Source organism: Hordeum vulgare, chromosome 3H, assembly GCF_904849725.1.
Source record: "Hordeum vulgare subsp. vulgare chromosome 3H, MorexV3_pseudomolecules_assembly, whole genome shotgun sequence".
In the NCBI taxonomy this organism is placed as follows: domain Eukaryota; kingdom Viridiplantae; phylum Streptophyta; class Magnoliopsida; order Poales; family Poaceae; genus Hordeum; species Hordeum vulgare.
The window spans coordinates 329,232,484-329,247,581 of NC_058520.1; positions in this window are offsets into that span (position 1 = coordinate 329,232,484).

Below are 15,098 nucleotides of genomic sequence, written 5' to 3' on the forward strand. Positions count from 1 at the left end.
GGTATGTGCCTTGTGAAAGTCCTATTAGGCGCCTCGATCTATCACTATAGATCTTAATGCCTAATATGTAAGCAGCTTCTCCTAGGTCCTTCATTGAATAACATTTGTTCAAGTACTCTTTTACGCTCTCTAAAAACTACACATTGTTTCCAATCAGCAATATTTCATCCACATATAATATTAGAAACGCTACAGAGCTCCCACCCACTTTCTTGTAAATACAAGATTCTCCAACAACTTGTATAAACCGAAATGCTTTGATCACCTCATCAAAGCGCTTATTCCAACTTCGAGATGGTTGCACCAGTCCATAAATGGATCGCTGGAGCTTGCACACTTTTTTAGCATTCTTTGGACCGACAAAACCTTCGGGTTGCATCATATACAACTCTTCCTTAAGAAAACCGTTAAGGAACGCCGTTTTGACATCCATCTGCCAGATTTCATAATCAAAAAATGTAGCTATTGCTAACATGATTCCGACGGACTTAAGCATCGCTATCGGTGAGAATGTCTCATCGTAGTCAACTCCTTGAAATTGTGAAAAACCCTTTGCCACAAGTCGAGCTTCATAAACGGTCACATTACCGTCTGCGTCCATCTTCTTCTTAAAGATCCATTTGTTCTGAATAGCCTTGCGACCTTCAGGTAATACTTCCAAAGTCCACACTTTGTTTTCATACATAGATCCTATCTCGGACTTCATGGCCTCCAGCCATTTGTTGGAATCCGGGCCCACCATTGCTTCTTCATAATTCGCGGGTTCATTGTTGTCTACCAACATGATAGATAAGACAGGATTACCGTACCACTGAGGAGCAGTACATGATCTTGTCGACCTGCGAGGTCCGATAGTAACTTGATCCGAAGCTTCATGATCATCATCATTAGCTTCCTCCTCAACCGGTGTTGCCTCAACAGAGGTTTCCCCTGCCCTGTGCCACCACTCAGAGGGATCAGAGCTTCTACAACCTCATCAAGTTCTATCTTCCTCCCACTCAATTGTCCTCCCCGCGATTGAACCGACCGGAGTCCAAGGACGGCCCAAAGGGGAAAGGGGCTATGCGAACAGTTTGGCCCCTAAGTTGCGATGCTCAAGAGTCCCCCTTGACGTTCGAGTGACTCCAATGTCCTTCCTAAGAAGCTCACAATTTGAGGCTCCTGAACTCCTTCGCCACTTTGCGTCGACAGGGCCCGCCCCGCGCGTACCTCCGCCGCTATTGGACCGACCGGAAAGAAAGGACAACCCAAATGGGGAAGGGGCTACGGGCGCAGTTCAGGCTCCTGAGTCACGATGCTCTAGAGTCCCCCTTGAAGTACGAGTGACTCAAGAGTTCTCCCTGAGAGATTTTAAGTGGATTGTCGAGTGCACTAGGCTCTGCGTCGGCAGGGCCCGCCCCGCGCATACCTCCCCGCGATTGAACCGACCAGAAACCAAGGACGGACCAAAGGGGGGAGGAGCTACGGTCGCAGTTAGACCCGTGAGTCGCGATGCTCATGGGTCCACCTTGACGTACGAGCGGCTCCGTACCTCCAGTTGTGTGCCCCCCGCACTGGGCGTGGGCGTAGCCGCAGGTGCACTGTGTTGATTTCCTTGCCAGTTGCGGGCATAGCCATTAGCGGGCTGTGTTGGTGCCAGCGGCGAGCGTAGTCATTGGCGGACTGTGTTGGTGCTAGCTACGGGCATAGTTATTGGCGGACTGTGTTGGTGCCAGCTTCGGGCGTAGTCATTGGTTGACTGTGTTGATTGCTTTCGTCTTCTCCCCAGCGCGGAATGTAGGGCTGCCACTAGGCGTGTGATGGACCCCTCCGCGTCCTCTGGGGGGGGGGGCTGGGCGTATACATCCTTGGCTCATTATTACGTCAGAGTGTCACGGTGGGGGTGTATCTAAGAGGTCACGAGGACGCTTTGGCCTCACGAGTGTCCCTACCCCCGAGGCATTAGGCGCCTGATTCCGGAAGTCATTGGTGGACTGTGTTGATTACCTCCGTCTTCCCCCAGCGTGGAGCGTAGGGCTTCCACTAGGCGTGGGATGGACCCCCTCCGCGTCCTCGGGGGGCCCTGGGCATATACAGCCTCTGCTCGTTATTACGTGAGAGTGTCACGGTGGGGGTTGATAACCCACAAGTATAGGGGATCACAACAGTTTTCAGGGGTAGAATATTCAACCCAAATTTATTGATTCGACGCAAGGGGAAGCCAAAGAATATTCTCAAGTATTAGCAGTTGAGTTGTCAATTCAACCACACCTGAAAGATTTAGTATCTGCAACAAAGTATCAGTAGCAAGGTAGTGTGATAGCAAAAGTAGCAACAGTAACCAGTAGCAGCAAAGTGACGACAGTAATGACAGAGTAACAGTAGCAGTAGTGACAGCAGTAGCAGCAAAGTAACAGTAGCAGAAGTAACAGCAGTAGCGGCAAAGTAACGTAGCAAGGACCAGTAGGAAAAACTCGTAGGCATGGGATCGGTGATGGATGATTATGCCAGATGTTATTCATCATGCAACAGTTATAGCACGGAGAGATATGTAACTAGCTCCAGTTCGTCAATGTAATGTAGGCATGTATTCCGTATGTAGTCATACGTGCTTAGGGAAAAGAACTTGCATGACATCTATTGTCCACCCCCCCCCCCCCCGTGGCAGCGGGGTCCTAATGAAAACTACGTGATATTAAGGTTCTCCTTTTAATAGAGAACCGGAACAAAGCATTAGCACTTAGTGAATACATGAACTCCTCATACTATGGTAATCTCCGGGAGTAGTTCCGCCTATTTTCACTCCGGGGTTGCCGGGTCATAACACATAGTAGGTGACTACAACTTGCAAGATAGGATCAAGAACACACATATATTGGCGACAACATAATAGGTTCAGATCTGAAATCATGGCACTCGGGCGCTAGTGACAAGCATTAATCATGGCAAAGTAGTAGCAACATCAATCTCATAACATAGTGGATACTAGGGATCAATCCCCGTCAAAACTAACTCGGTTACATGATAGATCTCATCCAACCCATCACCGTCCAGCAAGCCTACGATGAGATTACTCACGAACTGTGAAGAGCATCATGGAATTGGCGATGAAGGAAGGTTGGTGATGACGATGGCGACGATCTCCCCTCTCCGGAGCCCAGAACAGACTCGAGATCTACCCTCCAGAGGAAGAACACGAGGTGGCGGCGCCTCCGTATTGTAAAATGCGATGGACTCTTCTCCTTGATTTTTTTTCCGAACGAAAGGGACTAAATAGAGCTGAGATTGGAGGCGGTGGAGCTTTGTGGGGCCCACAAGCCTGCCAGGCACGGCCAGGGGGCGCGCCTGGTGGGCTTATGGGCTCACAGCTCCACCCCTCCGGTTGATTCTTGCGCCAGTATTTTTTATATATTCCACAAAAAATCACCGTAAATTTCCAAGTCATTCCGAGAACTTCTATTTCTGCGTAGAAACAACACCATGACAATTCTGCTGAAAATAGCGTTAGTCCGGGTTAGTTCCATTCAAATCATGCAAATTAGAGTCCAAAACAAGGGCAAAAGAGTTTGGAAAAGTAGATACGATAGAGACGTATCAACTCCCCAAGCTTAAAACCTTGCTTGTTCTCAAGCAATTCACTTGACAAACTGAAAGAGACAAAAGAAAAACTTTTACGAACTCTATTTGATCTTGTTGTTGCAACTATTTCTAACTCATATCTAGAATTTCAGCAAGATCACAAGCTAACCACATAAGCAAATGACATCAAGGTCTCACGGTAAACTCGTATAATTGGCATAATCAACTAGCGAGCAAATAATAATAAGTCTCGAACGTCAACACTTCAATCAAAAGAATCATGAAGTAGTACGAACAGATGGTATCTCGCTAGCTCTTTCTAAGACCGCAAAACATAAATGCAGAGCACCTTCAAAGACCAAGGGCTGACTAAACATTGTAATTCATGGCAAAGAAGATCCAGTCACAGTCATACTCAATCACAATTAAAAGCAAAGCATAAAAATGACAGAGGTGCTCTCTAATTGGTGCTTTTATAAGAAGAGGATGACTCAATAGGAACATAAATAGACGGACCCTTCGCAGAGGGAAGCATTGATTTGCAGAGGTGCCAAAGCTCAAGCTTTGAAAACAGAGATAATAATCTTGGGTGGCATGCTTTCATTGGCAACGCAATGACCAAGAGTTCTCATCATCTTCCACGCTACACATGCTATAGGCGGTTCCCAAATAGAAAAGTAAAGTTTTGACTCCCCCACCACCGATAAATCACACTCCACGACTAGTCGAATACTCGGGTGCCGTCCATACCAACATCAATCCAGGCGGAGTTTTGTTTGCAATTATCTTTTCGATTTGAGCATGGAACTGGGCATTCCAATTACCAGCCCCTTTCTCATGAATGATAGTGAATAAACACATATCGAGGATAACACGCCTAGCATGGAAGATACGGATAGCCCCCTGTCACCATATGAGCGGTTCGGGCATACAAAACAGATTATTTCTTGAAGGTTTAGAGAGTGGCACATGCAAATTTACTTGGAACGGCAGGTAGATACCGCATATAGGTAGGTATGGTGGGCTCATATGGAACAACTTTGGGTTTATGTAAGTGGATGCACAAGCAGTATTCCCGCTTAGTACAAGTGAAGGCTAGCAAAAGACTGGGAAGCGACCAACTAGATAGCGACAACAGTCATCAAAATGCATTGAGATTAACCAACATTGAGTGCAAGCATGAGTAGGACATAAATCACCATGAACATGAATATCATAGATGCTATGTTGATTTTGTTTCAACTACATGCGTGAACATGCGCGAAGTCAAGCCACTTGAATCATTCAAAGGAGGATACCATCCCATCATACTACATCATAGTCATCTCAAAATTCATGTTCGCATCCAAGACAAACCATTATAAGCTCCTAGCTAATTAAGCATGGTATCAGAAACTATGATTTCTAAGTTGTCATTGCAAACATGTTTCTCTCACAACAAAGCTGAACTAGGAATGATTAGCAAGTCATATTTTTAAAAACAAAATAGATCGAGTTCATACCAGCTTTTCCAGGCTCACTCACTTCATCATATATCATCATTATTGCCTTTCACTTGCACGACCGAATGATGTGAACAATAATAAGAGTGCTCGTGCATTGGACTAAGCTGGAATCTGCAAGCAAACACAAAGGAGAAGACAAAGTAATATGGCTCTTTGACAGATAAACATATATGCATACGAGAGCCACTAAACATTGTAACCATGGTCTTCTACCTTGACCCAAAGAAAAAGAAAACTATTTACACGGGAAAGCTCCCAACAAGAAAAAGAAGAAACGGAAAATCTTTTTGGGTTTTCTCCAACTAGAAAAACACACGAAAAGAAAACAAGAAAAATAAATAAACTAGCATGGATCATACAGTGGCAAAGTGTGAACACCGACTAACAAAGTGAAAGTGTGAGCAAGAATATAAAGTCGGTGAAAAACACGTACTCCCCCAAGCTTAGGCTTTTGGCCTAAGTTGGTCTACTCCCAAGGAGGGAAATAACCAGCTCTGGGGTACTCTGCAGTGCACTGAGGGTGCCACTGCTGTGTGAGCTCCTCTGGCTTCCAGTGATAAACTGGCGTCTGGTACTCGACTGGTGGCTCGGGCATGGGCACCTATGGTTGGGCTATGCCCCAATATGCGTAGATGTTCGAGGGCATAATAATGTACCTGCCTGTATGAAGATTGAACAAAGAAGGAGCGGGCAAAGTAATAGTCTCATGAGTACCCTGACTAAATACCAGGTTATAAATCATCCTTCTATTTATATCTCTATCAAGAAAGTCATGGCGAACCATGCTATCATAATCTAGATATCTCTCAGGAAGAAGAATCTCTTCTTCCTCGTCTAGTCTAATAGGTATCTCAAAATGTGTAGCCAGACGAGTAGCATAGATACCTCCACAGACAATGCCTTTAGAATGGTTCGTGTTCAACCGTTGAGCTACTATAGCGCCCAAGCTATAAGTTTTATCATTATAAAGGGCTTCGCGCAAGACCGCAAGATCTGGAGAGCTAAGGGACCCAGCTTTCCCACGGCCAATCAGACATTTTCCCATGAATAATGAGAAGTACTGAAGCACGGGAAAATATATGCTAGCAGCTCTAGCGCAAGACACTCCTCTCTCCTCTCCTACAGCAATAGTATCTATGAAAGCCTCCAAGTCCCGTGGACGAGGATCATGAATATCCCCAACATAAGGTAATTTGCAAACATTGCAAAAATCCTGAAGTGACGTGCGCTGGGGGATATCATATAATTTGAACTCAACCATAGGAGGATTCTTCCTTGGATAGAAATTAAAGCTTTGCATGAAAATATTAGTGAGGAGGAGGTATTGCGGACACTTATCTTCAATGAAGGCGGTAAGGCATGCATTCTCCACCAAGTAGTAAAAGTCCTCATAAAGTCCGGCGGCACGTAAGAACACATCGCTTGGCCACTCGCACGCTCGAGCTTCTCCAACTCGAGGGACAGGATACTTGGGTTTCTTCTTCTCACTTCCATCATCCTTGGGGTCACGGCTTGAAGAGCCTCTTAAGAACCTCCTCATCTTTTCCCTTTTCTATCTCTGAAAATTTCTGAAATTTTTAGTGATTCTAAGGAAAAGTGAATAAGGCCCAACTAAACTCGTAGAAACTACTCCCACAAGTGCCTAGAGGCCATATTACGCATCAAAACTACTTGGGACCGGCTAAAATTAGCATGCAAAGCTCAACAACAGGGTCACCAAGGCATCAAAAATACGTGAAGTATAAGGCACTAGAGCAAAAACTAATTGGAACAATGGAGGAGTCACTTACCAAGGAGCAATTTCCCCAAAACATCTTGGTGAATGGTGCTTTGCATAAGGAGATCGAAAATCCCAGCAAGAAGAGCAAGAACACGGGTTTGAGCTGCGAAACAATTTTTTCTGGAGGTAGGAGAAGCAGATGGGAGCTAGAATGAGTGGAGGGGGTGCACGTGGGCCCCACAATCCTGGTAGGCACGACCAGGGGGGTGCCCGCGCCTCCAGGGCTTGTGGCCCACTGGTGCAGCCCCTTGACTAGCTCTCCGTCTCAGTATTTTTCAAAAATTCCAGAAAAAATCATACTTGATTTTCAGGACATTCCGAGAACTTTTATATTCGGGGTACTTTTCTACGGGACGCTAAAAGCAGAAAACAGGGAAAACTAAACTAAATCTATCATTTTTCTTCTAAGCAATCGAAGGTGAAAGCTTGGAACAGAGGTTTGTGACTCCTCGATTCATCCATCTCATGGTCATCGAAAGAAATCTGTCAATGAGGTTGCTCAAGTCTCCTTGACAAACTTTTTCGAATCGCAAAAGGAAACGGAGAATTTTCGAATAGTCACTAGGTCACCTCAATGGGGATGTGGATATCCCCAACAAGCATATCATACTTCATCTTGACAGGAGGAATAGGGCATTCAAAGCTCCCAATAAGAATCGATGAAGTTTTTTCGATAGCACTGATGCAATGTACTCGATATTGTTTCTTCGGAAAGTGCACCGTATGCTCATTACCATTGACATGGAAAGTGACATTGCCTTTGTTGCAATCTATAACAGCCCCTGCGGTGTTTAAAAAGGGTCTTCCAAGGATGACTGCCATGGCATCATCCTCGGGAATATCCAAAATAACAAAGTCTGTTAAGATAGTGACGTTTGCAACCACAACAGGCACATCCTCGCAAATGCCGATGGGGAAAGCAGTTGATTTGTCGGCCATTTGCAGAGAGATTTTAGTGGGTGTCAACTTATCCAGTTCAAGTCTACGATAAAGAGAGAGAGGCATAACACTAACACCGGCTGCAAGGTCGCATAAAGCAGTTCTAACGTAGTTGCCTTTAATGGAGCAAGGTATAGTGGGCACTCCGGGATCACCTAGTTTCTTAGGAGTTCCACCCTTGAAGGCAGAGTTAGCAAGCATCGTGGAAATCTCAACCTCAGGTATCCTCCTCTTATTAGTAACAATATCCTTCATGTACTTAGCATACAGAGACATTTTGAGCATATCTATCAAACGCATTTGCAGAAAGACAGGTCTAATCATTTCAACAAATCGCTCAAAATCCTCATCATCCTTTTTCTTGGATGGTTTGGGAGGAAAGGGCATAGGTTTCTGAACCCATGGTTCCCTTTCTTTACCATGCTTCCTAGCAGCAAATTCATTCTAATCGTATCTCTTATTCTTAGGTTGTGGGTTATCAAGATCAACAGGTTCAATCTCCACATCCTTATCATTGCTAGGTTGAGCATCAACATGAACATCACTATCGATATTATCATTAGGCTCATGTTCATCACCAGATTGTGTTTCAGCATCAGAAATAGAGACATCATTTGGACTCTCAGGTGTAATAGCAACAGGGTTGCTAGCGTGCAAGTTCCTATCATCTTTCTTCTTATTTCTAGGATGACTAGGTGCATCAGTGCTAACTCCTTGAGAATCTTGTTCAATTCTCTTAGGATGACCCTCAGGATACAAGGGTTCCTGAGTCATTCTACCGCCTCTAGTGACGACTCTGACAAAATTGTCATTCAACTCATTGAGAAAGTCATTCTGAGCCTTAAGTACTTGTTCTACCTGAGTAGTAACCATAGAGGCATGTTTACTCAAGATCTTAAGATCATTGACATTTCTGTCCACACAAGCACTTAACTGACTAAGCATACGAGCATTCTGTTCCAATTGTCTGCTAACATAATCATTGAAACTTTGTTATTTGGCAACAAAGTTATCAAATTCATCCAGGCATAAGCTAGCAGGTTTATCAAAAGGAATATCACTCGCATCGAATCTACGAAGAGAATTTACCTCTACTACCTGTATCGGGTTATCAAGACCATAGATCTCTTCGATAGGTGGTAGATTTTTGACATCTTCAGATTTAATGCCTTTCTCTTTCATAGATTTCTTAGCTTCTTGCATATCTTCAGGACTGAGGAATATAATACCTCTTTTCTTCGAAGTTGGCTTAGGAGGTGGTTCGGGAATAGTCCAAGCATTCTCATTGCATAAGATATTATTCAATAGGATCTCAACTTGTTCTACAGTTTGTTCCCTAAAAACACAACCAGCACAACTACCTAGGTGGTCTCTAGAAGCATCGGTAAGTCCATTATAGAAGATATCAAGTATTTCATTCTTCTCAAGAGGGTGATCAGGCAAAGCATTCAGTAGCTGGACGAGCCTCCCCCAAGCTTGTGGGAGACTCTCTTCTTCAACTTGCACAAAGTTTTATATTTCCTGCAATGCAGCTTGCTTCTTATGGGCAGGGACATATTTTTCAGAGAAGTAGTAGATCATATCCTAGGGGCTACGCACACAACTAGGAGCAAGAGAAGCGAACCAAGTCTTAGCATCATCCTTTAGTGAGAAAGGAAACAACTTAAGGATATAGTAGTGGCGGATCTTTTCCTCACTCGTGAATAGGGTGGCTATATCGTGCAGTTTGGTAAGATGGGCTACAATCGTTTCAGACTCATAACCATGAAAAGTATCAGATTCGACCAGAGTGATTAACTCAGGGTCGACAGAGAATTCATAATCCTTACTGGTCACAAAGATAGGCGAAGTAGCAAACTTAGGGTCGTATTTCATACTAGCATTCAGAGATTTTTCTTTCCACTTTCGCAGTAAATTCTCAACATCATAGCTATCCTTACAAGCAAGAAAGTCCTCATCTATCTCTCCCTCATCCTTACAAGCATATCAGGCAATTCATATCTAGGAGAGCTAGTTCTAACAGGCAAAATAGTAGGTTCTACTTCAATAGTATCAGCAGTTCGCACCTAGTGGCAAAGCAGTATCAAGCATAGCATCATCATAAGCATCATGGGCAGCAGAAGTAGCATCATCAAGCACATGCGACACATCAAGATTTCTAGCAGGAGGTGGTGTCGCAAACTTACTCATAACTGAAGGTGAATCAAGTGCAAAGCTAGATGGAAGCTCCTTGCCTGTCCTCGTAGTTGAGGGCAAGACTTTAGTTCTTGGATCTTTCGGATTCCTCATAGGACCAGCAGACGTAAATCCCAAGTGACTCGGAGAATATAGCTATGCCTCCCCGGCAACGGCGCCAGAAAATAGCACGTTGACGGGAGAATATTCTTGACTTGGCTTCCCCGGCAACGGCGCTAGAAAATAGTCTTGATAACCCACAAGTATAGGGGATCGCAACAGTTTCCGAGGGTAGAGTATTCAACCCAAATTCATTGCTTAGACACAAGGGGAAGCCAAAGAATATTCTCAAGTATTAGCAGTTGAGTTGTCAATTCAACCACACCTGAAAGATTTAGTATCTGCAGCAAAGTATCAGTAGCAAGGTAGTGTGATAGCAACAGTAGCAACAGTAACCAGTAGCAGCAAAGTAACGGCAGTAGTGAAAGAATAATAGTAGCAGCAGTGACACCAGTAGCAGCAAAGTAACAGTAGCAGCAGTAACAGAAGTAGCGGCAAAGTAACGTAGCAAGGACCAGTAGGAAAAACTCGTAGGCATTGGATCGATGATGGATGATTATGCCGGATGTTATTCATCATGCAATAGTTATAACACAGAGAAATATGTAACTAGCTCCAATTCGTCAATGTAATGTAGGCATGTATTCCATATGTAGTCATGCGTGCTTAGGAAAAAGAACTTGCATGACATCTATTTTCCATCCCTCCCGTGGCAGTGGGGTACTAATGGAAACTACGGGATATTAAGGTTCTCCTTTTAATAGAGAACCGGAACAAAGCATTAGCACTTAGTGAATACATGAACTCCTCATACTATGGTCATCTCCGGGAGTGGTTCCGGCTATTGTCACTCCGGGGTTGCCGGGTCATAACACATAGTAGGTGACTACAACTTGCAAGATAGGATCAAGAACACACATATATTGGCGACAACATAATAGGTTCAGATCTGAAATCATGGCACTCGGGCCCTAGTGACAAGCATTAAGCATGGCAAAGTAGTAGGAACATCAATCTCATAACATAGTGGATACTAGGGATCAATCCCCGTAAAAACTAACTCGGTTACATGATAGATCTCATCCAACCCATCACCGTCCCGCAAGCCTACGATGAGATTACTCACGAACGGTGAAGAGCATCATGGAATTGGCGATGAAGGAAGGTTGGTGATGACGATGGCGACGATCTCCCCTCTCCGGAGCCCAGAACAGACTCGAGATCTACCCTCCAGAGGAAGAACACGAGGTGGCGGCGCCTCCGTATCATAAAACGCGATGGACTCTTCTCCTTGATTTTTTTACGGACGAAAGGGACTAAATAGAGCCGAGATTGGAGGCGTGGAGCTTTGTGGGACCCACAAGCCTGCCATGCGCGACCAGGGGGGCCCGCGCCTGGTGGGCTTCTGGGCTCACAGCTCCACCCCTCCGGTTGATTCTTGCGCCAGTATTTTTTATATATTCCACCAAAAATCCCCGTAAATTTCCAGGTCATTCCGAGAACTTTTATTTGTGCGCAAAAACAACACCATGGCAATTCTGCTAAAAACAGCATTAGTCTGGGTTAGTTCCATTCAAATCATGCAAATTAGAGTCCAAAACAAGGGCAAAAGAGTTTGGAAAAGTAGATACGACGGGAGACGTATCAGGGGTGCATATGGGAGGTCGTGAGGACACTTTGGCCTTGCGAGTGTCCCTACCCCTGGGTCATTGGTGGACTGAGTTGATTTTGTTCGGGTTATTGGTGAATCCGGCTGACTTCTTCTTCTTCGGGAGTGAGGCAGGGTATCTGCTACCTCCGGAGGCGTGCAAGGATAAGCTTCGACCGGAGCCCCCAAGCGGGGGGGGGGGGGGGGGCGACCGCCCAAATATACAAGCAAGGTAGAATGTTAGGGTTCGAAATGGGTGAGATAGAAAAAACTGAAGGATGCGTAAATGGAAGTAGCAGCTGGGGAGTGCCCTGAGCTCCTGGAGGCCGCATGGCCCTGGGGGCGCCCTCGGACAGGGTGAGCCAAAAAGTTACCTCGCAACAGCCAACAAAAGTCACCTGGCGGACATGCTGCTGAAGTGCCGAAGGCGCCGTCGTTGTCCGATCTCCTGCTTCCACAGTCACGGCCCTCACGGGTCCGACGTCTCCCGAGGCTCGGGTCCTTCGCTCAGCCCAAGCATCTCCTCCTCTTCCTCGCCACGCCCCAGCAGGCCAGGCATGAGCATGGACCGCTGGAGCCGCTGGCAGGTGGCAGCCGTGTTCCCCAGCCTGAAGGGCATGAGGGCGCCGGTGCCCGGGTACACCCACCGATGGTCAGTTAGCACGGGCCAGAAGAGGACTTGAGCCGTGGCTCTGTCGGTTGCGAGCGCATTGATGCAGATGTGGCGCCGGTCGACCATGCCGACGATGGCGACTGCGATTGGTCGTGCAGGGAAGTCCCCGCCTCGCACGGCATTGGCCTCTCGAAGTTCTCGTATTGCTATGATGACGGACTCACGGGAGCTGGGCAGACGCGCGCCAGAGCTCACCCTCGGGTTGTGCTCGAGCGCCACCCTCGTCTCACTGGTCAGGCTCAGGACCTCCCCGGCGGGAGCCCCCAGCCCTGACCCAAGGGGGCGCCAAGCGCGCCTTCCCATGTGATGGGAGGCATGGCCCCGTCCCCCAGCATGGAGCCCAAAGCTCCAGGGCACTCCGTGGGGAGGAGTTCCTTCTTCTTCTTGCGTGGGTCGTCTCGAGGCGGCTCGTCTTCTTTGTTGTCTGAGCGCTCCGTCGCTGCTGCGTGGTAGGCGCGCTCGAGTGTACAGACGGCAACCTTCTCGTCGTAGGCGATGGTGATGATTCCGCCGCTCCCTGGCATCTTGAGGACGTTGTAGCCATGGTGGGTTACTGCCATGAACTTGGCGAGAGCCGGGTACCCAAGGATCGCGTTGTACGGCATGTGGATGTGCGCGACGTCGAAGACGATGATCTCAGGGTGGTAGTTCTTGCGCTCGCTGAAGGTGACTGGCACATGCACCTACCCGATGGGCACGGTGGACCCCTCCGTGACTCCTGAGAAGGGCTTGGTCAGCATGACCTGTTCGTACGACAGCTGGAGTTTCTCGAAGGTCTCGACCGAGAGTACGTTGAGCCGTGCTCCAGTGTCGATAAGGGTCTTGGTGACGAGGACGTGGCTGATGGTCGGGGTGCACATCATGGGGAGTTTGCTGGCCATGAACGAGAACCTCAGCTGGTGACTTAGGTCGAAGGTGATGGTGGTTTGGGACCAGTTGAGGGGGCGCATCGCTTCAAGCTTTGGGAGGGCGACATTCACCTCCCAGGCGAACTGCTTGAAGGCATGGTTTGAAGCCGGGGTCTGGGCGCCGCCCAGGATGGAGGCCACCACCCTGACCTCCTAGAAGCCCCCAGCCCCATCGTCCTGCCTGTCTTCTTCCCTCCTTTTGGGTGGCGGGGGCAGCGGAGGCAGCCCAGCCTCATGAGGGTGAGCCTCACGAGGCTGACCGCGTCGCTGCCCCTCCTGAGGGTTGTCGCACCAGCGGTCGTCCCGAGTCTGGTCGCGCCAGGAATCCTCCAAATGTTGGCCGCGCCAACGGTCTTCATGAGGCTCTTCACGCCACCCCTGACGCGGCTCCCGGTCATCCCATCGGCCTCCACTGCAGCCACCACCGCGTGCGGGGCCTCTGTCGACCCGTCCAGGGCGCCTGCGGAAGTGCTCGGCATGGATCAGGCGGAGCTCTTGGCACTCGGAGGTTTCATGGCCGCTGGTGCCATGGAAGATGCACGTTGACCCCCTCCTGACGGACGCTCTCCCCCTCAGCCGTACTTCGCCTCAGGCTCTGCTGCGAGCACCGCAGGAGCCTTGCACTTTGCCTCCTTGGCCTTGGCCTTCTTCTCTTGTGGTTCCGCCGCCTGAGGCCCGAGGAGTGACACGTGACCTTCTTCAGCCCTGGCGCATTTGTTTGCCAAGTTGAACAACTCCAGTGCAGTGTTCATTTCATCACTCATGGCGATCTCCTCCTTCATCTTGAGGTCAGTGATCCCATCGGAGAAGGTCGAGATGACGGCCTCGTCCAACGCCTTGGGGATCTTGACGGGCATGACCGTGAAGCGTTGTATGAACTTGTGTAGGGTCTCCCCCTCCTGCTGCTTGATGCACCGCAGGTCGTTCACAGTGGGGTCGCGGTCGCGAGTGCCTTGGAAGTTGGCAACGAAGCGCTCGCGTAGGCTACCCCAAGAGGTGATAGACGCCTTTGGGAGGTTGAGGAGCCAAGAGAGCGCGCCGCCCTTCAGCGCCATGGGAAACCAGCACGCCATGACCTTGTCGCCTCCTCCTGCCGACCTAATGCTCAACGTGTAGAGTTGCAGGAACTCTGCCGAGTCCAGGGTGCCATCGTAGCGCGGGGGCAGATCGGGCTTGAACTTGTAGGGCCACACAGTTGGGTAGAGCTTAGGGGCGATGGCGAGGCATCCCATTAGTCCGACGGATGTAGCGCGCGGGGGCGACCTGGTCCCGTTGCTCCAACAGGTCTACTTCGGGCGGGGCACGCTCGCGGTCTAGGACTTGCAGCACCGGGCGCACACGCGCGTTGGCGTGTGGTCGTGGAACCACCTGTCATCTTGCTTCGTCTCCTGGCCTCGCCCTGGGCTCGCACGGTCAATCACGGGGATGCGCTTCCTGCCTGGGCTTGAGACGAATGTCACGCTGTGGTGGCGGGGGTGGCGCATCTTGCTCCTGTCGTTTGCTTGGGACGGTTGGGGTCAAAGCGAACAGGAGAAGGCGTTGATGAGTGCTACTTCTCAAACAACAACACGAGAAATTGACACGTTGAAAGAGACTTGCTTGCATTGGCTTTTCCCTTGAAGAGGAAAGGGTGATGCAGCACAGGAGCAGTAAGTATTTCCCTCAGTTTGAGAACCAAGGTATCAATCCAGTAGGAGAATCTCGTCAAGTCCAGAGTACCTGCGCAAACACAAACGAGCTTGCACCCAACGCTATAAAGGGGTTGTCAATCCCTTCAAGATTGATTGCAAAGTGAGATCTGAAGGCAGAAAGTGCAACGAAGAAAAAGGGTAAGGCTGAAAATATGGTGTGG